The 27620-nt window shown below is 34.1% G+C and overlaps 1 protein-coding gene and 1 long non-coding RNA gene across 2 annotated transcripts in view; one reads left to right on the top strand and one right to left on the bottom strand.

The window, feature by feature from the left end:
* The window catches only part of LOC136827943 (uncharacterized), a 42426-nt gene extending 28646 nt beyond the window's left edge, over nt 1-13780 (top strand). Inside the window, exon 3 of the long non-coding RNA XR_010849854.1 lies at nt 13085-13780. This is a non-coding gene — a long non-coding RNA (uncharacterized lncRNA). The remainder of the gene's footprint in view (nt 1-13084) is intronic.
* Nucleotides 1-27620, bottom strand: part of LOC136827951 (uncharacterized) — a 505229-nt gene that overhangs the window by 381562 nt on the left and 96047 nt on the right. The gene's annotated exons all lie outside the window — the stretch shown is intronic.

Raw genomic sequence — 27620 nt, 5'->3', positions numbered from 1 at the left:
ATAGCAGCTGGGAAAAGGCCTTTTCTCGAAAACATTTCATGAAATAATATTGCAGCACGGAAGGCATGGTTTTTATTATGTGTCTCTATTCTTCTCACTCTTTGTTTACTTTTTGCAGTTTACGGGGTGCATTTCATAAACTGCCAAATGAGGGCATGCGTGATGAACAGTATATATTCATAAAAGATATTCAAATACTAAATAAATGAGGCTAATTCACTGAAAATTGAATCACTCTATCAGGTATCCACCACGGTAAAAACCCATCGAGCCTGAAAATAGTTTTGCAGATTTAACCTATATAAGAGTAGCTCTGAATGGCTTCGATTTTCCATTGACATACTTCTATCCCTTCTTTAATAACTTGTGACCGAGATATTCGACTTTACTTGGAAAGGAGCATTCCCTCTTCAATTTTAATTGAAGATTCGTTTCCTTTTATTTCTGTTATACTTTCCCTAGAAGTTCAAGATGTTTTCAGTCATGTTACTACAAGCTACTATCCTATGAGTATAAAAAACTTCAATTACAAAAAATTCCAGTGAAAATATTTCCATTAATCTCACAAATGTGATGGGGATGGATTTGAGTCTGAAGGACATTAAGCGATATTGTAATCTACCGCTTCTAGAGGTTTCATTTTTCTGCTAACAAATTCCGTTATTAATCTCATTAATCTACGATTAGATTCTTTGAAATCAACAACGGTTCGCTAGATTCGGATAACAACATCTTTTCTTCTGCTTCTGTGGCTTCCCTGTCAGGCTGTGGTACCGGGTGTGCTGGTATGTCATTTTTCAGTTTTCTGTAAAAGAAAACTATTGTGCCGGCTTTGTCTGTCAGTCCGCACTTCATTCAGTTTGCACTTTTTTCTGTCCGCACTTTTTCTGTTTACCCTCAGATCTTAAAAACTACTGAGGCTAGAGGGCTGCAAATTGGTACGTTGATCATACACCCTCTAATCATCAAACATACCAAATTGCAGCCCACTAGCCCCATTATTTTTATTTTATTTACAGTTAAAGTAGCCATAATCGTGCTTCTGGCAACGATATAGGATATGCTACCACCGGGCCGTGGTTAAAGTTTCATGGGCCGCGACTCATACAGCATTATCATACCGAGACCACTGAAAGATAGATCTATTATCGGTGGCCTTAATTATACGCTGTAGCGGCTGTACAGAAAACTCGACTGCACCGACGAAACTTTGGCACATCTTTTACTTGTTTTCTGTTACGCCCGAGGAATTGCCATCTACTAAGGGATTCAGAGCCGATGAAACACGGTTTTTCGGCAACACCTTTTTATCAAAGCATCGGATAAAGGTGAAAGTTGGCAAGTGAATATTTCACAACCCTACCTAATTTTTGCAAGTATTATTTAGTACCTAAGTTCAATAGTTCTGGTACTTCTCCGAGTAAAAGTATGTTTCCTATGCCAGACCCATCAAAATCGCAGGTAAGGGTTTTGAACACAATAATGAGGGTAACCTATGACGTCATGAGGCTCCACCCACAGTGAAGAGAAATTTACATATGGGAAAAACGTCTCTTCACTGTGGCTCTGTCCATTTGCTGATAGCATATTCACCAATTAATATTAATACCCATCCTAGATTTCAACGATATCAATGATGACGAGCATTCTCAATAATTTCATTATTACTATTATTATTTTGTGGAGGTTTCATCACAACTTCCACAGCAGCTGTTGGGACTTAGGTTGTTAGCTTGGAATTCCTCCATTTTCTTGATATTCGCATTGTTTCTTCTTTACAAATAATTCAATGTATGTAATTCACCCACGTAATGAACCAGTCTATAGTTCATTTGTTAGATCTACATCTATTGAGGGCCGGAATACAAAAAGACAATCCGTTTTGTTGTACCTAAGGTTTCGACACTATATCATTCTATTTGCGGCAAGTCAGGAGCGGTCACTAGAAGTAGAATTCAAATGAAAAGCTATGATACCTCATTTCCCTCAATTGTTAGAGGTGAAAAGGTCAACGCCATTGTTTTATTTCAGTTAATGTAACTCACTGCTATTTTTTTTTTTTTTTTTTTTTTAATATCATACAGCACCCTAAACAGCGCTCGTATAGCCTACCCGCTGCAAATAAAAGGTAATGGTAGGAGTCAAGATTTTGAGGGCAAGCTATTATTTACCTACTTAATATCAATCAAATGTAACACGATTTATACTGATATGAATGGAAAGGAAAATATACTGGAATCAGTTTGAATGAGGAACATATTGTTGTAATAAATTTGTTTTAATAAATATGTTTTAGATATACAAATAAAACGTCTAACACTATACATAATATTTTTACAAAATGTCTTCACCGTCACTCTAGAAGCGGCCGGGATCATTTAACAACAGCTCCTGCCCACACTTCTGGGTTGGCCAAGTAACTATTACCCACTATAGAAATAATTACCCATTCACGCTATAGTAAATCTTGCCACGGATCTTCTCGCCTGTATACAAAGTGCCAAGCTGTAGCACAAATGCAGTCTTGCAACCACGGGGACAATTCCATATCCTGCTGGCCATTATCGAATTTGTTGGAGCCTAGACTGTAAGCATATCCATCCACCGCCTACCCGGTGGATGGGCGGAACCGCATGGCGTCATATTACGTTTACGTAACAAATTGTTTTAGGATCCTTGTCTGGGCCTTTCTCGGTTCCGGCATCGGCGACTTCATTTTCCTGTATAAATATCAAAACTATCGAACTTAGGTACTAAATAATACTCGCAAAAATTAAGTAGGGTTATAAAATATACACTTGCCAACGTTTACCTTTATCCGATGCTTTGATAAAGAGGTGTTGCTGAAAACCCGTGTTTCATCGGCTCTGAATCCCTTAGTAGGCCTCTCAGACCTCCGTAATTCCATATAACAATGCCAACAATTTATCCCTGATATCCGAAAATTGCTCGCTCTGAGTCCAACATTAATTTCATCACGGTTCCTGTTATATTTTGAACTGTCTTTAATGGATTAGCGCGATTCCAGTTCAGTTAACTTTGTTCTCTTTTCAAGGAAAGATGAACCACCTCGACCATTAGTAGCTCGGAATATATTGATATTTAACCTTTGCGAGCTTCATTTAAACAATGTATACGCCCTTTACCATTTTTATCACTTGTGTATTAGTTAACGTCATCACTTCTCTTCCAACTGAACTTTAACTATATTATACATGTTATTATTATTACTCTCCGTTCTCCTGGCTTTACATTCCTCTTAGGTTTATACTTGGCGCTGGTTATGGCGTGTACTTTCATTACCTCTCTGACCGACATCAAATTTAGTTGGATTCCCATGGAACTTGTTGCTTCCCTATACCCGATTCAGTTACTGTACCGTCTCTCTCATTACTGTTGTCCGCCTTATTTGTTTCTCTTTCATTATCGAACCTGAGTGAGCCGTTCATCGTATTCTAAGTCATTAATCCTTCAAACAACTTTACAGTCGTCCGACATCAATCTCTTCCTTACTCGGTTTCAAAATAATTGCATTACTAACTAACGTTGCATACCCGGTTGATAAGTGACACGATAAATTCACGTTCGTAGCCATCCAGATCAATTAATCAAAAATGCTATTTCACATTTCGAACCGAAAATTTATATCACCCATTACTTGCAATAGAGTTTGATGGATGCCGCACGCATTCTCATCCATTACATTTTTCAGCGGTATGTGTGCAAGGCTTTTGCCCTTGTTATATGGCGTTACAGTCTGAAGTGAAACGGTATTAATGAATACAAATGTCTTCCTACCATCAGGTACATCTCAAGGAAATTCGGCTTAAAGAGCTATTTGCTACCAACATTGATGATTTAGAAGTCGTCGAGTTGGATTCTTTAACTTTTGCCAAAGTTATTATTGCAAGCTTTCCATTTCTCCCGTCTGAAAGCTCTCTCCAGCTAAGATGACCTGATTTCGAACCAGATTCGTCCTTGGGGAAACTTGACCACGTTGCCGTGATACGGATCTTGGTCTCAGGGTTTGATTACGGGAAAAACTTCCGTATCTTCTATGCGTCTTGCGGTCATCATTTCTGTGACCTCTCGTTCGGTGGAATGAAAAATAAGACCAAACTCTACAATCGGTCTCAAAATGTCCAGGTCTTTGAAGATTTAAACAAATTGTATTGCGTCAACGTCTGCTTTTATTTCCTTATCTCTTTCCTCTTCTTCTGTTAGCTTTAAATTGACTCTGTTACCTTTCCTTCCGTGCTTTTATTGACGACCACTATACCAAACTAACCTCGGATAAATTAATAGTGGGGATTTTGGGAGGTATGCGTTTACTACGCCATCCGGTTTCCGGGCATGATTGAAGTTATTCACGAGTATTTCCGGTAAACGCACAAACAAAAGAGCACTGTCAGTCATTTCCGCTACATTATTTGCATCGAATTTTCCGTCTGTTGCCCACCGTGACGCTTTAAATAATTACTCTCTCCCATTTCATTAGCTCGAACAAAAACGGCAGGAACGTGTTTAATATATCAGGACTATGGTTATCCGTTAAGCCTTGCTGAAAAAGCCTGGTTTGGCCATGGACTGCGTCGTCTCTTCCAAAATCTCGGTAGATTTCTCTCAAATGTTCTCTTAGTTCGGGCCCGGTTTTTTCAGTAAACCACACCCCGTGCGAACGTTTCAACACATACTTCACATTCATCTGATAATCTGCAAACGCCAGAGCATCCTCGTATGGTGGCTCTCCATCGACTACTCCCTTATATAAATGTTTCGGTAACAAATTATCTAACTTTCACTGTCTTTAAATACTTAACTAATGGAATACTGTGTTTTTTGTCTATATTTTATGTCAATCGCCGTTTGCTTGCATGGTTAACTTTGCCCGGATCTGTGTATTTACCCCATGTATGTGGCATGCAACGTGTACGTTGAATTTTTGTCAATGTTATATTATTTCTTAGAAAATCTAGTAACCAAAATTCTCTTTATACGCGGGAAATTAACTTTGTCAAAGCAAGTTTTATACTCATATTCCAGATAACTAAGAAATAAAATAATTTCGCCTGATGACTGTTATTTGTTTCCATTCCCCCCAGAAAAAAATAAAGAAAAGACTTTCTTGACTCTAGGATTGTTGAATCAATACCAACATAGTTACAAAATTCAAGTATGGAAAAGACAACAGAAAATCTTCAAAATAGTCCACAGAACACAAGGAGGTACAGGAAACCAGTATACCTCATATTACATGTTCAATTCTCGAGCGATCCGACAATTTGACGTTAGCAGTGAATTAGGTACCTCTTTTCTTTCTCATGTGTGCATCCCAAAAGGCCACCCAAGAGCTAGAATGCTACCATAGGATACAAAACTGAGTTTAGGTATATACTTGGGTGTGTGTGTGTGCGTGTGCGTGTGTGTGTGTGTCCACGTAACGACGATCTTTAATTTTATAAGCTTGCATATATGTACTCTACGATGCCTACGAGAAGTTTGTAGCCCATTTCTTTCCTCGCTCTCGTCTCACACTGATTTTCCCTGAACTTCACCGGTTCTGAGGTTCTAATTATGTGTTCTGATAAGGAGACCCTTTCCACTGAACATACGATCTAGCTGCTAGCAGTTCCGGTCTCAAGACCTCTGATAAGCTTCCGGGTTACGGACCCTTTCTCTCTTTATAAAGTCACTTCAGCTTCATTTGTCAGTCTGGCGTCCGTTTACGCTCCATAGGGTCTTTTCTTCCTGTTTAACAGTGATTCAGTTTATGGAAGGTGTTTAGTTCAGCATCTTAACGTATGGTCACCTTTACAGCTATTTTATCAACGTTTTGACAAATGTCTTGTTACTTGGTCAAAGAAACAACCAGCTGATACAAGCTAAAGGGTCTCCACTTCTTTCTGAATGTGGTCATAACATATATTCATGGGCAATATTAATATGCCTTTTTACACACAAACACAACACACCCACATAAACATATATATATATATATATATATATATATATATATATATATATATATATATATATATATATATATATATATATATATGTGTGTGTGTGTGTGTGTGTGTGTGTGTGTGTATTGTGAATGGCCACGAGAAAACAACGGAGTGCAAGATTTTTAGCCTTTACGCTAAAACATTCTCAAGTTTGCTTGAAAAACCCAAGGGTAAAGTCAAAAGATCTTGCATTCCTTTGTTTCACTGTCCTTGTAGCTGAATAGAATTTGCTTTCATCAGTGAAGCCAACAATCTTATCCAGTCAGGTGGAACTATAAGCCTGATTTTTGTGATGAGGTTTCACTGTGATGCATTTTAAGTGAGAAATGAGCTCACTCTCCACTCAGTCCTAATACAACCAAAGTGCAAACAGATCGGGGTTAAATCAGTCGGTTTCTTGACTTTCTCCACTGAAAAATCAAGCTTACTGGCATTTTTAAACTACCCATATTCCACTTTCATTAAAGCAGAGGGCTGTGCCCATACAAACACGCATGAGATCATTAGCTAATTGGGATTTCTACCTCTTTTCCATTCACAAGTAAGTTCTTACTGTAACATAATCTTGATGCTGAGTAACTAATGGAGTGGAAAGGTTTTACTGGCCTTCTGGATATATTTGCCAATTCAGGATTTTGATATCCTTATTATTCACAATCGATCCACAGAAAGATCTTTGAAAAAATGAGAACAATTAAGCTAGAAGTTTTGTACCTGTACTTTTAAGGTCATCTTTCATAATGAGCGTTTAAAAGAGAATCTTCCCAAACACAGGCACACCCATGTATGTATATATATATATATATATATATGTATATATATATATATATATATATATATATATATATATATATATATATATATATATATATAATATATATATACATATACATACACACACATACTTCCAAGTAGTTAATTCAGTGCTTTGGTCAAGTGTAGCATACCGCGGATTAACAAGACACACACATACATATGTATGTATTTAAGTATGTATGTATGTGTGTGTGTTTGTATTTGTATATGCACATAAATATTTGCGCATGCTTATAGATATGCGTCTGAACAATATTTACGACGGTTTTCACATAACGCAGCACATATCACAACAAAGGCTGGTATGTGATAAATGAATATGAAGCAGCGAAACTAATGGCAGATAGTTATCCGGGGGAATTACAGATAAAAAAAAAATACCTGTGTACAACACCCAGCGTTCCCATTCCTGCAGCATAATTAAAAAGATTGTCCTACCGATAACTTTATTGTCATAAAATCAGTCAAAGTCCATTATGGCTTTTGCAAATTTACGTAATTCATTTTCCTCGTTATTCAAAATGGAATTGACTCAAAATCAAACGAGTGGGATCGACAGTTTATTCCACATCATTAATCATATGAAAATTTACTATCAAAACTGTCACTGTATGTATTACAAGTGCCAGTCTTTATGGAACCGCTGAAAACCTTTACAGTCAGACTACATGCCATTCAATATTACACTGATATTTGGCTGACACTTTTATCGAACTTTATTTTTCTCCATTCCGACGCTGAACCCTTTCATATGTTACGTAAATTTCATTTTCGATCGTGTGTTGTGAATAATTTTACAGATACAGACGAATATTTTAGCCACTCCAATTCTTACTTTATCCCTTCATAATCATAATTTTTATTTTTCGTTTTTCTTTCATTTATTCCATATAAAGAAAAGTTTACTTCTCACTGTTATGTAAACCGCTCCCCCACCCCCCTCCTGTGAGAAATAATGGCAGCAAAGCAGCATTCTGCTGTAGTATTCAACTTCGCATTCCCTATCCCGTTTATACTGATAGAACGTTAACAAAATGTTTATTACAAAAATAAAGACATGGGAGTAGGAGTTTAAAACATTTCGAGAAGAACAGATAAAAGGAGTACATCTTACTAGTTTGCACTTACACAGGTCCTTGAAGCCTGAAAAGGTTCTCAAATTCCAGAGGAGAAAGTTGCCTATAAAAGCTTAGCTGTATATTCTATGTCAAGCCATTACCAGCATATGAAGCACAGTTAATGCAGAATTAAACTATCAATTCACTCTTTGTCTAACACATACAAAAAGCGTATGATGGGTTTTGCATGACTTCAACAACATAAATGCTGAAAGACAGGAAAAGACGCAAGTCAACAACCAAAATAGCATTGCTTTATACATGTGCAAGAAATACTTGCAACATACAAGCACGAGTACAAGGATTTAGAGAAAATTTTAATGGCTGCAAACGCAAGGATAGGTATAACAGGTCAGTATTGTATATAGATACAGTTGACCTGAAGGAGAGATCAATCATTCAATCATTGATAATACTACATCCACCCTCGTAGTGGGGAAGTGCCGTTAGTGCATCTCACGCGGTGCACTGTAGGCATTACTTAAGGTTCTTTGCAGCATCCCTTCGGCCCCTAGCTCCAACCCCTTTAATTGTTTTCACTGTACCTCCGTTCACATCTCTTTCCCCCATATTTCTTGCCACCCTCTCTAACAATAGTTTCATAGTGCAACTGCGAGGTTTCCTCCTGTGACACCTTTAAAAACTCTTTTACTCTAAATTTTCCTTTCAGCGCTGAATGACATAGGTCCCAGTGCTTGGCCTTTGACCTAAATTTTATATTCCATTTCCATTTCTATACTGCATCCACTCTAGGCCACCGAGTGCAGGATCACTGTATACAGGGCACTATCGTTCAGCATTAAGCTAAATTACATAATAAAAGTAGCCAGGGTTGTTCCATATAACGTGATAGTCCTTGTCAACACTTATTAACATCTCAAGTTTCGTCCAATGCATTAAAGAAGGCGTCACAGAAAATTCTAACTTTACCACATGCCAAGGAACCCTAAAAAATACACATGACAGTCGAAATGATGATTACCCATTATGACATGGGTAATGATAGAATGCCAGGCGCATGAATTAATTTTACTATTTCTTAGTGTACTTAACTTTCTACTTTCTTCGAATTTGAGGGTTCATTCTCTATCTGAAAACCTCATATCCCAAAAGAAAAATATATAGGAATATCTCTTCAATACATACATACCAGCCGAGATAAGATATTATATTATTTACATAATGAACTTCTCGCCAGAGTGATGTAATGGAAAGTGCTTGTTAACAAGAGAAATACAGAAATAATTTGTTTGGATTCCTTTTACATTAGGTAAAATTCAGCTGTGTACATACTTGAGAAGACAAAGTACTATGTGTCTGTGGACAGCAGTTTCTTAATATCCGTCCTTGTTTGTTTCGTTTTGTAATTCGAAGCTACGGCGCAAACGTTGGTCATTTCCAACATCCGACACCAAGTGGTACAACCAGAATTTGAATTTGTGGAGAGAACCTTTATAAAGAAAAAATTTTAATGACTTGTCAAATATCAGTGGTGCTCTTATGAGAAAAATGCATATGGGCATAATGGAACGTCAACATTTCGAAGAGGAAAATCAAAGGAGAAAAGATGAAATCAGATGAGATGTCAAAAAGGAATAAAAATGACAGAAACTAGCAAGAAATTTGGAAAAATTTTCAGGTTTCTATTACAATACAATATCACAGATAAAACTAAAGCACCCCTCCACAAGAAAAAAGGAATAACAACCGAAGTGTAATGCTAAAAAGTACGCAGGTTTTAAAAGGTAAAACGGATTCACCCAGAGAGATCGACAACGATTCCCAATACAGGAAATTGCATTTTTCTGTTCGACTTGAGTGCGAAAAATACACCATTTAAGAACACACCCGCTCTCACCCAATACCTCCTGCCCCCTCTCTGGCCGTCTCTGTCTGTTTGTCTGTCTGTTTCTCTTGTTATTATTTTTAGTGAATTGAGCTCACCTCTTTTTATTTATGCACTAAGTTGTGGATATAAGGTTTAAGGTTTTGTTGGAAATGTTTACAATTGTAAATCGGTTGTTTGGATTCAACTTTCGTTTACAATGCTGTATTGGTTATGAATAAATAGAAAACGAATGAACTGCAAAAATTCATTAATCAACGTACAATGAGCCGTGGACGTTTGATTCCCAATAATATGCAATCATCTTTCGCTACATCATGAAAAGCACTGAAAAATCAATGTCTGAGTCTGATCTTTTATAGGCATAAAACCAACTCGTACGACCTCTTTCTCTCTGATCGAGTAATTTCGATAGACCCGTCAGCCCGGAAGACGTCTGGTGCATCACGTGCCTCCTCTAATGTCTCACAGAACAGCAATGGGGACGATAATGTGATAGCTTGAAGGCTCTGAAGTCCAGTGGCAAACAGCCTTAATATCCTTTTCCGATGACCAGAATTGATCCGGGAGGGGTATCTGATACTGTTGCATCCACATGCAAATGGCAATAAGACCGCGACATTGACAGGCAGTCCAAGAAATTTCAATACCCAGAACACATTACCTTCTTTAATTTATCGGAATTTTCTTTGCGAATGGGATATGATGATAGAGAACGCATCTGGTTCCAGAAAATCTTTTTTATTACTAAATTCATGAACTCTAAAAACTGAAAATTTTTTTAATACGTACCGTCTTGTACTTACTGTATTCTTCTAACATGCGGCAAAGTTCATTATTTAATGCATGTTCATAGTGCAAATTAGTTCATGGGCTAAGTGGATTGCCAAAACTACCAAACTTTCATATCAGATTGGTGTTCCTGATAACAATTTTGGTGAAAACCTTCTCACATGCTTAACTTAATCAATATGGCACCCTTATTCTAAATGTCTGCCAAAACCATTTTTGTAAATTCGAAACCTATATTAAGAGTAGCACTCACTGACAGGGTTTTCGTCACTTGCCTCTGTGTTACAGTAGATGGTTGTATAACGTTTTCGATATAGCCTCCAGAATAAAAGTAAAAGATGGCTGGAAATTACATTTTTGTTGTCCGTGTGGTTTTTTTTTTGGTAGAGAAATTCTGTTCTTTGAGGGCTGTAATTAGCCCTACTCATCTTGAAGTTTCCGGCTACTTCAAAGACAATTATGACTTAATGAGTTTCTATCATTCAGGAAAGACTGAGCATTTCATAACAAAGGAGGTCAGTTCAGAAAAGAAGTCAATAAGTGAAATTCCATCCAAGTATTCATGACAGAAAATGTGTATCGTACCCTGCACAGATGTACCAGCTGGTACTGAAATTTCAACCCTCAAAGACCACTCTGCTTAGAGCTGCCACTGTTCAAAATTCCTTGCAATATTTAGACAATACTCAAGGCTTAAAGGAAAATGAAGTATTACACAGCCAGTACTCCAAAAATTGCAGAATTACATTCACTTCGTGATAGCATGGATACCAGATGCTTTTAGTGACACTTCCAGAAAGTGTAGAAAATATAGGGCCAGTGATTCTAAAGGGAATTAGCTGAGATATATCACTTGAATGAATAAAGCTAAATATCTGAAGGAAATAATGATCTAAGAATAACTGATTAAACGTTTTCATTGTCAGATAAACAGCTGCAAAACACAGCTATCTGTACAAACGCCAGGTTTGGGAAAAGCCTAATGTGATTAGGGTTGACATAACCTTTTGAATGGTTAAGCCTGATGAATGTAAAGGGATCAAGTATTCACCTGAATAGCAAGTTCATTCAAAGCTCAAGGCTGAATTCTAGGAAGCACTGTGCATTACTGATGAATGTAAAAGCAGAGTGGTTGAGTATTGGAGTGAACATACCAAGTGATAAGTCAACTCAGTTGGGCAGGATATAGCTTAGTTGGTGGGAACACAAAGTTGGCAAGATGATACTTATATAAATTTCCTAGTAAAGCATCTATATATTCCAACACAATTTGCTTCCATCATGAAAAAAAAATGGATCACCCTTCACAACCTGTCCTTCATAGCATACCTACACAATTTTTTTTTCTTACAAACTTCTCACAGAAATTTTTCACGACAATCACTTGATCTACATACCCTCTTTCTGGTCCAAACCCATGCTGTTTTTTTCCTATTAGTACATCTGTCATCTGTTTTACCATACAATTTCCTGGTATACTGAGTAAATCTTCTGCTGTCAATTCTCAGTCACCTCTTACTTTTACCTTTTAACATTTGGCCAATCGTTTCTCTTACTCATTCCTTCGGAACCTCTCCCTCATCAAGACATACATTACAACCTTGGTCAGCCGTTCAGTCACACTATCAACCTCTCTGCTCTTGCATTATTCAGGTCTGCCTCTTTTCTGTCCTCCTCATTCGACAAGTCTTCACATACTCATTCCATCGATCGAAAACTTCATTCACTTCAGATAGCACATCGCATCTTGTATTCTTAGATCTATTTCTTTCTTATTCATCTCTGCATTTACTACTTTTTAGAACAAGTTGTTAATCATCCTAAAGTTCTTAATCACCTTCTCCCCTTTATCTTTATTGGCATCCTTCTTATTGCCTCTCATGTCTTTCTTTAATAGCCTATATATCCTCCATATAAATCTCCTTTTACTGTCATGCAACTGCACCTTGAATAATTTCCTTTCCTTCACAGGACCTTCCATTGTCTCACGCCACCACTTTTTTTTATTCGCCCTTCCTGCACTATATATATATATATATATCTATATATATATATATATATATATATATATATATATATATATATATATATATATATATATATATATATATACATGTATATATATATATATATATATATATATATATATATATATATATATATATATATATATATATATATATATATTTATATATATATATATATATATATATATATATATATATAAATATATACACATAAATATAATATATATATGTATAACTGAATCACGAAAATATGGAACGTGATGAATATATAAATAAAGATAAAATCCACCGTGGATTTTATCTGTATTTATAATATATATATATATATATATATATATATATATATATATATATATATATATATATATATATATATATATATATATATATATATATATATATATATATATATATATATATATATATATATATATATCTGATGGCAAACAGTATTTTAATGCTTTCACACTTTTACAGGAAATAAATGATCGCGTTGGAAAATAAGCAGACGGGCAAAAAACCCAGACGGAGAAGCACAATCGAACAGCGGCCGGCTGTTTGTTTATTTTTCCTATTTCTTACGTCAAGGAGAAAAAGACAACAAGTTTTCTAAGAAGGAAAACTTTTCTTTAACATTTTCCTAAAAACCTTATTTCTGGACTGTATTTCGTGATGTGGAAATACCGCAAAATAGAAGCAAAAAATAGGAAATCTTTTTCCCACCGAGAAAAGAATTTTCCCACGTTCTAAACTGAAATACTGCCAAATGTGGAAACCTGCTTTTTGTGTTTCGAGGAAGAGGATGAGGAGAAGTCAGAAGAGCTGGATAAAATATACAGGAGATGAAAGTGGACTCGGATGTTAGAGTATAAAAACAAAATGACCTTGTAATTGCGGAGCGAATGCTAGCAATTAGTACAAAGATGAAGAAGATGAGAATGAGAGCAAGACAAGCTGCAGAAATTCCAGGTAGTAAGAAAGTAAAAAAGAATAAGAAAAGATGACGCGAAGACAAGAAAAACGAAAAACAAAGATTCAAGTATACAAGTCGGTAGCCACTTTAGCTTTGTGGATTTATAATTATGTCTACTATTTCTGATTATACCATTTTAAACAAATTAAGTTTGAAGAACAATCAAGTTTCGTAGAAACTTTCTATACAATTAAACTCAAACCTCGTCTATGAACAAAGCGTTTTAATTCTAATTTACATTTTTCCACCTAAGATGTAAATTAAAAGTTTTAGGTTTTATTTTATGAAAACTAGTCTTCACAAACTGGTTTGTATACTTGTCTGTTTTTTTTACTTAAAATATATGAAGATGAACATATATATTCATCTTTGTAAACACAGAATGCATATAACGGAGGAAGAGAAATATTAAGGCGTTTCCCGAGAAGAATTATTATCCTCTCCTTACTCCTAAAAATAGTAATCCCAATGTTATGTCTTTGTGTGTTTTTGTCTGTCTACCAGTCCCTGAAAGATAAGTAAGTTTAATCAATTTTATCACAATCAGTGGGTGAAGATTAACATGACACCTGAAGATTTAGAAAATAATCTGCATTATGGAACTGACAAATATGATGTGGTGGTTGCTCAGGTGACTGGTGCAAACGGTACTTTTTTGATAGCTGATAAGTATTTGTGTGGATGAGATATAATTCGAACTGCTCAAAACTACATAGCAAGAGTGAAGGTGGGTCTTTTTCATTTCTAGTGAAATGTGTGCGACCTCGGCTAGCAAATGCACGCATGAGTAAAGTTGAATTTTAATCCTACGTAATTAAAGCACTGAACGCATTTCTGTCCGCGACATGGGAAGGATAGGAAAGGAAGAATGTTTTCTATTTTATCCTTATGTTTATTTTCTTGGCAACCATTCCAAATTCAGAACAAATCAGGAAGTTAAGCGTTCATTGTAAAGCCACTATATTTAGACTCCATTGAAGGTCTCCAATATTAACGTCCAGTATGCAACGTTAGTGGAAAAGGATTTTCACTTGATAGTAATAACTACGTTGTTTAATGGATTTTACTCCTAGAAGGAAATAAAAACCCATATTTAGCTACTTGTAATAAACGTATATTTTTCATACTGGTGCCAGAATGAAAAATATGTTCTCAATATTTACTATATGTTTCCATAGAATTTCACGTTACATTCCCTCTTCTGTACTGCAAATAAATTGCAAGTATTCCATTATCATTACATCCCATCTATTTGTCAGTGCCTTTCGTAAAATCGAGTCTGTTTGAACACCTGAAGGCAAAGATCTGCAAAGGAATAGATATTTACAAAAACTAATTACAAGACATTGCCACTGCGATGGAATCTTCCTTTGGCTATCAAAGCTCTTTGTCGATTCGGAATCTTTGCCTCGACTGACGCGCAATGTAAGTTGAGGAGGACTTGTTCGCCTGCCAGATCATCAGACGGAAACAGCATTCAGCCTCTTGTTTCTATGATGGCCAAACTTCGTTACTTAAAGAGAACTTTTTGTTTCGGAGAATAGTTGGGGGTCACCGATTCCTGATTGTGTTATTTGGGAAACCGGCATTGTTTGCCCAGAGGATAAAGAGATACTTGGAGTTTGGTGACAGGGAAAAGGTGGAGCGGACCTCCTAGTGGAATGGGCGGAAGGCGGAGCGTAGAAACCTATATGCAGATAATGATTTTGGGGCTCCTGTCTTTTATGAAGTGGGTGTGACAGGAATTGTTTGGTGGGTCCTGGGACCTTGGGGGGAGACTGATAAGAGACTGGCAAGTTGAGTGTTCGAGTCGATGGGAAGCGATGCGACGGACCCTCTCTTTTGAAAATGGGATTTAATCGAACACTGTGCCTTAAAGGTCTGTTTAGAGAGCGCACAGTACCCTTGAGCATTGGTGATACTTGCCATTCATTGAGAATCGTCAAATTTCAATCTGCTTTAAAATCTGAGAATTAGTTGTTCTTTTTCAGGTAGTATCGCAAACTGATTTTATGACTGGTGAGAACGGATATACCAAATTTCTACGAAGCTAAAATGGGGAAAAATGATAAAGCTTAGGTATTTGTGAATAGTCTGCCTGTGATTCCATCATTAAATATACGCAATAATAAATAAAAATACCTGAATACTTGTGATATCTTAAGATGAGCAAATGATACACATGCCATTAATGTTATTGAGTTTTATATTTTTTCAGTGCTTGAGAACTAAAGATAGTCAAACTCTCTCGTGTTAACTGATTGACTTATTGATGTCTGTGTTTTTTCAGTGTTTGAAATCTAAAGATAATCAAACTCTCTCGAATTACCTTATTGGCGTCACTACAATACAGTATGGTCATCGAATCCGGATATTTTTTGTACAATTAATTCACCCTATGAAAACTATTTCCCAAAAAGATCATTCCATTATGATTCCATATACTGTATATTAGGCTGGTGTAATGGTGTAAAATTGCCCCCGCCTCTTTTTACTCGTTCTAATATATTTGTCCATTCTGAAAATGATTAATTACCATAATACCACTGTTACTGTTGGCCAGTCTGCATTTTCAAAATTTACTAGCATTCTTTTCAAGTTCTGAAGCTTTCTTACCGAAGTTTACGCTGTCTTTAAACAATGATAAATTATCACCGGAAAAACCATAAGGACATCTATAAACAGATGCGTGCATATTACAAATATTTATTAACTCTTCAAATCTGCTGCTGACACGATAATTAACGAATCATTGCTTGATAACTTTTTTGCTGAAGCTAATATCAAAAGATTATCCCTGATATAGGAATGCCCCCACTTGCCATTCTTAAAACTGATTAGGATGGATCCGCAAATACTGGGGGAGAGAACTCATCTTCTAAGCTATTTGAAAAAGGGCGATTATTGAGCTTGGAAGCAGGGTCAGATGACAAAATTGTAAATTATTGGAGGGTGATATTGCTCCGAACGCTCACAAAATGACGAGGTCCTGAGTGATTGGAAGTGATTTTCTTCTCTACACTTACTTAGTCAAATTTTTCACTCCTTTCTTGAGGTTTTGAGGAAACCTGCAACGATCCACTTTTTCCGAGGAAAAGATATAATTATTATTCATTAAAAATCCAGGTTTATAGCACCGAAAGTTTTTGTTTTCGGCTTTCAACTTAGGTCAGTAAAGCAATTCATTGATATAACCAAGAATTTTTAACTAACAATAATCTCATTAATGTTTTTTTTTTAAGATAAAAACAAGCTTAGACGGCTATTGGATATCTGAGACTTATTAAAAGGGACCAAACCCCAGACATATTTCTTTGGTTGATCAATAATAATAATAATAATAATAATAATATAATAATAATAGTAAACTTTACGACATTATGGTAAGTGTCTGTATATCTATGTAGCTACTAAAGTATGTCTAACACAAATAGAATGTGGGAATTGTCACAAGATGACGGCACTCATAACAGTAGTTCTTAGACTAATTAGTATCATTCCATTGGCCGGGAGTCAAAAATGAATAATAATAATAATAATAATAATAATAATAATAATAATAATAATAATAATAATAATAATAATAACACGGTATTGAAAGGCGATCACTGTAGCATGATTTCCGTGGATGCATTGCTCTCCCCTAAAGTATTAGTCCTGAATGCAACAAGAAGATTTGAAGGAAGTGTAGGGGCACAAAAGACCAGCTCCTGATAGACAAAATGGTAATGAGGAATAGTAAGAGAAGGAGAACCAATCTAAGCATGGCATGGATTGACTACAAGAAAACCTTCGACATGATACCGCAAACGTGGCTAATAGAATGCCTGAAAATATATGGGGCAGAGGAAAACACCATCAGCTTCCTTAAAAATACAATGCGCAACTGGAATACAGTACTTTCAAGCTCTGGGATAAGACTAGCAGAGGTTAACATCAGGGGAGGGATCTTTCAAGGCGACTCACTGTCCCCACTACTCTTCGTGGTAGTCATGATTCCCAAAAAATACTGCAGGAGATGGATGCTGGATACCAACTCAAGAAAGGAGGCAACAGAGTTAACCATCTGATGTTCATGGACGACATCAAGCTGTATGGTAAGAGCATCAAGGAAATAGGTACCCTAATCCAGACTGTAAGGATTGTATCTGGGGACATCAGGATGGAGTTTGGAATAGAAAAATACGCCTTGGTCACCATACAAAAAGGCAAAGAACAAGGACTGAAGGGATAAAGCTACCAGACGGGAATAGCATCAAACACATAGATGAGACAGGATACAAACACCTGGGAATAACAGAAGGAGAGGATATAAAACACCAAGAGATGAAAGACACGATCAGGAATGAATAAATGCAGAGACTTAAGGCGAAACTCAAGTCAAAACTCATCGCCGGAAACATGACGAAAGCTATAAACACAAGGGCAGTACCAGTAATCAGATACAGAGCAGGAGTAGTGGAGTGAAAGAACGCTGAACTCCGCATCATAGACCAGAAAACTAGAAAACACATGAGAATACACAAAGCACTACACCCAAGAGCAAATACAGACAGACTATACATAACACGAAAGGAAGGGGGGAGAGGGCCTACTAAGCATAGAGGACTGCGTCAACATCGAGAGCAGAGCACTGGGGCAATATCTGAAAACCAGTGAAGACGAGTGGCTAAGGAGTGCATGGGAAGAAGGACTGATAAAAGTAGACGAAGACCCAGAAATATACAAAAACAGGAGAATGAAAAACAGAACAGAGGAATGGCACAACAAACCAATGCACGGACGGTACATGAGACAGACAAAAGAACTGGCCAGCGATGAAACATGGCAATGGCTACAGAGGGGAGAACTCAAGAAGGAAACAGGAATGCTAACAGCGGCACAAGATCAGGTCCTAAGAACCAGATATGTCCAAAGAACAATAGATGGAAATAACATCTCACCCATATGCAGGAAGTGCAATATGATAGACGAGACCATAAACTACATAGCAAGCGAATGTCCTATGCTTGCACAGAACCAGTACAAAAAGAGGCACGATTCAGTAGCAAAAGCCCTCCACTGGAGCTTGTCCAAGAAACACCAGCTAGCTTACAGTAATAAGAGGTAAGAACACCAACCTGAAGGAGTGATAGAAAACGATCAGGCAAAGATCCTCTGGGACTATGGTATCAGAACAGATAGGGTGATACGTGCCAATAGATCAGACGTGACGTTGATTGACAAAATCAAGAAGAAAGTATCGTTGATGTGGCAATACCATGGAATACCAGAGTAGATGAGAAAGAAAGAGAAAAAATTTATAAGTATCAAGACCTGAACATCGAAATAAGAAGGATATGGAATATGCCAGTGGAAATTGTACCCATACTCATAAGAACACTAGGCACGATACCAAGATCCCTGAAAAGGAATCTGGAAAAACTAGATGCCGAAGTAGCTCCAGGATTCATGCAGAAAAGTGTGCTACTAGAAACAGCGCACATAGTGAGAAAAGTGATGGACTCCTAAGGAGGCAGGATGCAACCCGGAACCCCATACTATAAAAACCACACAGTCGAATAGGATGACTGTGATAGACCATACTAATAATAACACGGTAATGAAAGGCGATCACTGTAGCATTATTTCTGTGGATGCATTGCTCTCCTCTTAAAGTATTAGTTCTAAATGCAACAAGAAGATTTGAATGGGTTCGTTACAGTGAAAAGCTTATGGTTCTTTTTAACTCAATCTGGCTTCCTTGCGTTGCTTAAGAGCAAAAAAGTACACGTCTTTCAAGTTTTATCGTTAAGATAGAACAAATCTGTTGACAACAACGCGAATCCATGATAAGTTTTCTGTTATTATTTCTTGTTAATTTTTTTATTTGCCCCTTTATCCGTTTGACAGCCATGAAAGAAAGGGAAGGGCCAGGCACATGTAAACATTTTGTTTTTCAAATAAGTTCCCTGCCTTCTGCCTTTTGTATATTTTCCTATCATACACAGCGTTTGCTAATTGATTTCATTTTGATTTTTCCAGTTATTACAGAGAGAGAGAGAGAGAGAGAGAGAGAGAGAGAGAGAGAGAGAGAGAGAGAGAGAGAGACTAAAAGCCGTATTTTCATGTCTGTCAACACGTCTCTGTTATTTGATACATGAATGAGACGTTATCATCATTTTTGTTGACAGGTGCTGAACCAAGAAGACTTTATTAAATCAATGTATCATTGTTGAACTGCATCAGGCACAGTGTTATATTCGAAACCAACTGACAATACAATTATGACTACAGTTTTGTGACGCTTCAGGTTAAAAGCTGCTCGTTGGACCTGAAAACAAATGAGTGATATTGACCATTTCACTGTATTCATGATTGAACCCCTAAATAAAAGTTGTGCTATTGTTTTTGCAGGAAGGACAATTTTTTTTCTATAATTGGCTATCATATCACATGCAAAATGTGGAAGGTTGTTATTATTATTATTATCATTATTATTATTATTATTATTATTATAATACTATTGTTTAACCAGACCACCAAATCACAATTCTTACGCTCAAAGGCCTGGCATGAAGATTTGATCTTAACTATTTCAGGTCCCAGTGGGCCTCCAAAACTCATTTAAGGTGAAACACACGTTCGGTCTTGACTTACTGCTTATGAACTTTGGGATAATTTTCCTTTATCGCTAGCATTAATATCAAATTCAATTGGCGGTCCAAAAATGCCATTTTTAACCGAATGCTATCACGAAAAATTTTATTTTAATTCTTTAATGTTTTTAACATAATGCTAACTGTCCTGATCTATTCTTATAGATGACATCATTGTTATTATTGGAATCTCTGGCCATGAAATTTTGCATCATGTCATGATGTCTTTAACTAATCGGTAAACAGAATGCTGAAGATTCTGGCGAACTTTCTTTCAAGGATTTGCTTCTAAAACTTAATAATGATTCTCGGATGAAATCTGAAAAATCACTTCAGATTTGTTTAATGATCAATTATATGACATGTTCTGCTTTCTAGGATTGGGTCATCTAGGTTGCGTATCAAATACCTGTATGAGTCAAACAGGTGTGTCCTTTTAGAAGATAGGAGGAAAACAACAACAAACAATATACAATTACCATATAAATAAAAAAATAAAATTTGTAAAGAATAAAATGAATAAATATAATAAAGTAAATAAATCACATAAGATGAATAAAGAAAAATGAAAAAAAATTAATAAAGTAAATTACTGAAAAAATTAATTATACAATGAAATATATTAAATTATAAATGGATAGAAAATAAATATATAAATAAAAGAGGTAATGAGTGAAATAAAAGATGAAATAAATAAATACATAAATAACATGAATAAAATAAAGAATAAATTTAATACAAATATATCATAAATGGATAAATATAACATTGTATATAAAAACAAATAGATAAACACATAAATAAAGTAAATTATTAGCATGAGGAAATAAAAATAACTGAATAAACAAAATAAATAAATGCAAACTGAATAAATAAAATAAATAAATGCAAAATGAATAAACAAAATATAAATAAATAAAATAAAATGAATACCTAAAAATAATAAAAAATAAAATCAGACAAATAAATCAACAAGATACATAATAAATAAGAATAAATAAAACAAATAAACTGTAAAATGAAATAGTTGTAGAAATAAATACATAAATTAATATATAAAGAAACAACAGTAAAAATAAAAGTAATTGAAAATAAATAAAATAAAAATTAATAAATAAATTATAATACATAAATAAATAACAAATAAAAAACAGTAAATGAATAATATAAATAACTGAAATAAAATAATTTAATATGTTAATATAAGTAAAGAAAACAAAGAAATAACTGAACAAAATAAAAATAATGATGACATAATAAATAGATAAATAGAATGAACTATTAATACTAAAACAAAACTTAGAATCATGATAAAGAGATAATCAATAATCTTTAAAAAGGTAAGAAAAAAAAAAAAAAAAAATAAGCAAACAAATCAAATAAAACACATCAAGTGAATGAAAATATATAAATTACTTATTTAAATAAAATTAAAAGTTTTTATTTATTGGGAAATTAAATAGTGTTGAATAAAATGAAATAAAATACATAAATTACATAAAACAAATAAATGAATTGACTGAAAAATAACTAAATTAAATGAAAAATGACTGATATCAACAAAAGATAAAAAATAACAATATAATGAAATAACAAATAAGATAATTAAAAAACCTAAAAGGAATTAAATACAATATATAAAACAAAATAATTACATTAAATAAAAATATAAATAACAGAAATAAACTAACATAAATTCCATAAAATACAGAATTCATAAACAAATATGTAAATAAATAAATAAGTAAATGGAACAACTAAATAAAAATAAACGAACACATAAAAAAAATTTAATTTTCAAAAATGAATAGATAAAATGTAATAAAAATGATTGAATTACTATCATATGAACAGTGAAATATATTGAATTAGATACAAAATAAACAAATTAAATTAATAAAAAAGCTGTAATGAATATGATAAAGAAATAAATGAAATAAATACATAATAAATAAAGTGACAAGTAGATAAATAAAATAAATCAAATTATTAAAAATTAAATATAATAAAATAAAATACATATATGAGTAAAAGATAAATAAACATTTTAAAAATAAGTTTGTGATTAGTAGAAAAAAGGAACAAATGAATAAATTAATAAAATATATATTAAGTGAACAAAAATAGATACATTAATTATATTTGAATAAAATTCAATAAATAAATTAATTAACGGAAAATATTTATATATAGATGAAAAATAAAGTAAATAAAAAAATAATTAACTAAATAATACAAATAAAATAAAAATATCAAATAGATGAGTACTATCAAGGAAAAATTAAAAGAAAAACAAATTAATGAAATAAAGAATATAAGATAATAATAATAATAAAACCAAACGGATTAATCAAATAAAAAAAATATATAAGATAATAATAATAATAATAAAACCAAACGGATTAATCAAATAAAAAAAATAAATATATAAATAAGACTAATAAAAAATAAATTATATAAAAACCAATGAATAGTTATAAAATAAGTTAGTTAAAAATTAATTGCAAAAAGTTAATACAGGTTAAGTTTAAAATTAATTGAACAAATAAAAATATTAAATTAATAAGTAATGTCGAAAAATAAAAAAGCAAATTAATAAATAGAAAATTAAAGATAATAAAACCAAATAGATTAAATAAATAAACAAATTAAATATATAATTAAATAAGACTGATAAATAAATCAAATCATATAACTAAAGATAAATAAATAGAATAAAACCAAAAACCAATTCCCAAAATTAACAGTAAAGTAAAAAATTAAAAGTGTAAATAAACTGCTAAAATAAATAAATTTAATTAGTTAAAAAATAGAACATGTAAATAAAATAAATAAATAAGAAATACATTAACTATTCAGATAAATATAAAATCAAGCAAATATAAGGTATAGAATAATTGAATTTCATAAGGAGTTTAAATGAATAAATGAAATAAATGAGCAGATAATATAAAGGAATGAATTTTCAAATCAATCGTTAATGGCCCTTTTTGCTTAATCCGTATAGAAGTTTTCTAATAATAATAATAATAATAATAATAATAATAATAATAATAATAATAATAATAATAATAATTATAAATCATATCACGGGTAAGCTGATGAATTTCGAAAGCCAGCAAAATGCACTACGTTTGTCACAGCTAAATAAAATTGAAAATGTTGAGCTTTCGACAGACTGTACGCTCTCATTATCCTTAATAATGATAGATAGATCGATAGATAGATAGATAGATATAGAGACAGATAGATAGATAATAGATAGATAGGTGTTTATTTATTCTTCTGCAAACAAAAATAATACAAAAGGGTCCAAAAGAGGCACCAGACCTACTATAACGCAATAATAATAATAATAATAATAATAATAATAATAATAATAATAAAAAGAATTTTGTACCTCACCTGGAGTCAGTTGGAAGCACCCTTGCCTCCCATTTGAGAGACTTTTCATTGATCCCGATGTGAAGTAAGAATTTATTTCTATTACAAATGTGACTATGTTCATTATTTCATTCAATAATAATAATAATAATAATAATAATAATAATAATAATAATAATAATAATAATAATAATAATGCAAACAACAGGGATATTAAGCAAATTACTCGAGGTCTATACCAGAATTGAGTTGAAATTGGTTTCATATCAATTTTTGTTAACCTGATTTTGTCTTTGTATAGAAAATACTCCGCACTTGATATACTGTTGACGATTGTATGTATCTTTATGATTCCAGCAGTGAAGAAAGAATAAACCAACAAATGGATAAATAGGAAAAAAGCAAACTAGAACTAGATGGGACCTTAAGTAGATTAAAAGGACTGAAAAAGTTCTTACTGTAACAAAAAAAGAGGATACAAACGAAAGAAAGACCAACTATAAAGCACGAATAACGACAATAAAACAACGGCTAAATCTCCCTTTCTGTTTTGTGCCCGCCTCTTTGCGCGATTGTTGAGTTTGCTCATGTTTTACCTTAGAAGTTGGAGGAGCAGTGTTTTAGCCTCTGCGAACCGACTTGATTTGTTTACCTTTATCTCACAGAAGACAAAGGGGCAGAGGGGACAACCACGTTCAGTCACTCGCAGCCTCTGGGGATGCTGAATAGCAAAGAGTCTCATCTTCATTTGGCCTTTGTCTGGCAATAAGAACCAAGGAAATTGTCGAGGTTTATCTCACGACAGTTGCAGAGCTTGGCCAGACAGACTGTACAAGGAGGCATTATGTGTATCATTGTTGCCGAAAATAATTCGGAAATATGATATATGCTGTAGTTTAGATTCTAAAGTGTTAGATGTATTGTGAATTCTTGATAAAACCAAACTGCTTCTTGTACACAGTTGTAATTTATATATATCGCTTTTATTCTATTTCATTCAATTTCGCGATGGAAAAAAACTAATGACTAACGGCAACAGTTGAAGGGAAAGTATATTCCATTATTGGGTTCATAATTATTGAAATTACTAGAAGAAAAACATCGAGCCGGAATATTTCTATCGTTGAAGATAAAACCATACAGTATAAGAGTTTCAACAGTATAATATAAATAATTACTAATCTTTCAGTCTAACGTAAATATAAGTATCACGCTATGCTTTTTTACCGAATATCGCGTTGGTGGATTTAGCTATGTGAAGGAAATGGGAACATTTCAAGAAAAACGTCTGTGCAGTTGATGATGCTGACAGGAGAAACAGTTGATTTTTACGGCTGCAAGAACTAAACGTTATTAGAGAACAGACGCTGAAGAGGATGTTGAAATAAGTCATAAAAAAGTAATATATCAAGCAAGGGAAGCAGCAGTCTCTATGCAAGTTCACAACAAAAGAATTCCTAAGAAAGGGAAGGTTGATTGTATAAAGGGAGTGTCGAAGCATTCGGTGTTATATATACATATAAAATGAAGGTGCTGCGAAATGTTTATGGTATGAATACTATAGTTCAGAGCGCTCCAATGTAGTTTATACAACCAAAATGGGAAAGTTTTAGTAAAATTTAGTTTTAGACGATGGAAACTGTTCGATTAATGATGGGAATAAGTTATAATGAAAGCATCATCTTCATATCAAGAGCTATTTTGTCTGATGAGTACTGTCTATAGATATAAGAAACAATTATTTTTCTTTCATAAAGGTTCCTCTCAGATTAAACAATTCAAATATGAAAAAGTGTGTGACTCATGTGAAATGATGATCAAAATCCGTGTTTTACTAGATCGTCCTACCTCAAGGTATACACCTAAATAATTTACATTGATGTTCCTAAACAAACATACTCACATGCTCACAAACACAAACAATCCTTAAGAGTACCAGTTTAGACCGCCTTGGTTCCTTTGTACTTTCGACAATGATTTAAAGCCCTTTTACTGCCTCAGCCTTTCAGGTACGTAATAACAAAGGATTTCAATGTTTCATGCGATCACTGGAGTTGCGCTGTGGTCCTTCGTCTGTCCCGTTTTAAGTTTCGTTTGCCAGTGCTAACCGGATAAAAGGAGGCATATTTTTAATTAATGAAATTTATCTCTGATGGGTGGTATTGATGTGAAATACGCTGCACGATGTTATTTAGAAGCGTATTTTTTTTTCTTTTTGCTAGTTATTTTTGGAAGAACATTAGCATTTCGTACTGTTACGTTTGCATTTTACTTAAAAGTTCATACATAAGAAAAGTAACGGGCGTTTTACTGTTACTGTATAAGCAAAAGATCTCATTCATTCTTTTGCTGTTGTTGTACAGAAATACACCACTTGGACGATACGTGTTGTATTTTATATATAAAAATTCCATGTTGGTAGACAAATGATCATAAAGGAAGGATTACTTTTATTCCTGAAAGAGTTGATTAATTACCGTTTTAAACCACTATATCGCCAGCCTATTTCCATTTATGTGCCGTTTTTCGCTTTACCATATCAGCGTCGCAGCACCTGACATGGGACCTTGGACTTGACTCTGTTAACTTCACTTTGATGAAGAAGTCACAATTTGTCAGCGAATGGTTTTATCCTGGGCTCTATTCCTTGAGTTTTTATGTCACGTAATCAAAAGTGACTCGCCTTATTCAGCAATGAATGACTTGTATAAAATAGATATATTGCGCCTGTGGATCTTGGCGAAATTCCACTTCTAATCAGTCATGTCGATTCTACCATTCTTCGATATGTGTGGTACTTTTAAACCTTTAATTAAGTACAAATATAAAAGGAAGTTTTTCTTTCAGTTTAATTATACAGTTTGACAAATTCACTCTCTCTGGACCCAACCCTACCTGATTTAGGTGGCCGTAAATCGTAGAAACAAAGTTTGCTAACATACCGGCTTATCTGTCAGCCTCTTTGCCGGTATTCTAAAGAGAATGTTTGGCCCTGGTAGCCCAAAATCAAACCTATCCTTACGGTCTAAAACTCTGGTTAATATTAACCAAATACTTCCCACAATGCGCCAAAACCAAACCAGAAACTATTAGAAAACTATTTATCACTTTTACAAGTAACCCAAGCGTATTGTCATTTTGAGAACCTGTACACAAGTACAGTTTTCTTTCCTGAATGGACAGCCTTTCCGGCATGTCGGACACTTCACAGAGTCATTAAACAAAATGATCAGTAGGCAATACAGTAAAACAACATTACGCTTTATTATATCTCTACGAAATTTGTCACTGAATGACATGGTTGTCCTATGTCAATGAAGAAACTAAAAACAGTCGTCGACTATTGGACAAAACCTAAAAGGAATCACATCACTGATTGAGTCTTGGAAACATTTGATAAACAATTCTTCATTGGTTGATGGTAACTATCATAATTGCGAGGGAAAAAAATAGAAAGAGTGTGGCAAGATAAACTGAATATGACTTGGAGAGCTGTCAAGAAGTGTATGGAGACGTGTAAAATACAGAGGTAATTAGTTTTGCAGTCAGGAAATTGAGATACGTGTTAGACTCCAGTTTAGTTTATTTGGAAAAAAGATTATGCAATACGTTTCTGCGGCAAGGGTAAGCTGTGAAATGGCTGGCAATTAGCAGTTCTTTGCACAGGCAAGGTACACTGTAATCAGCCATAAAAGTCAAAGGTTTCTGATAATTCTAGAAGACATATGTAGAACGGTAAACGAACGATGCCGAGGCAATTAAAAGTGAAATGGAAAAGGAGTATGCATTTGGGTTTGCTAACGGGTAAATTTAGGATGCAGCCGGTCAGACTGAAAGAAAACTAGTAACAGACGTCTTTTATTAGAAGTAAATTAGCTGAATACTGCGTTTCGCAGTGACTAAGGGCACGTTTTTCTGTTTAGCTATTTCTTTTCATTCTAAAACTATGACAGCCGTTGGCTTTAGGAATCTTAATATTGCAAGTGAATATAAAACTGTCAGGGTTACTGAAGAAGCT

Source organism: Macrobrachium rosenbergii, chromosome 42, assembly GCF_040412425.1.
Source record: "Macrobrachium rosenbergii isolate ZJJX-2024 chromosome 42, ASM4041242v1, whole genome shotgun sequence".
Classification (NCBI taxonomy): Eukaryota; Metazoa; Arthropoda; class Malacostraca; order Decapoda; family Palaemonidae; genus Macrobrachium; species Macrobrachium rosenbergii.
This window is presented reverse-complemented; position numbering and strand designations above follow the sequence as displayed.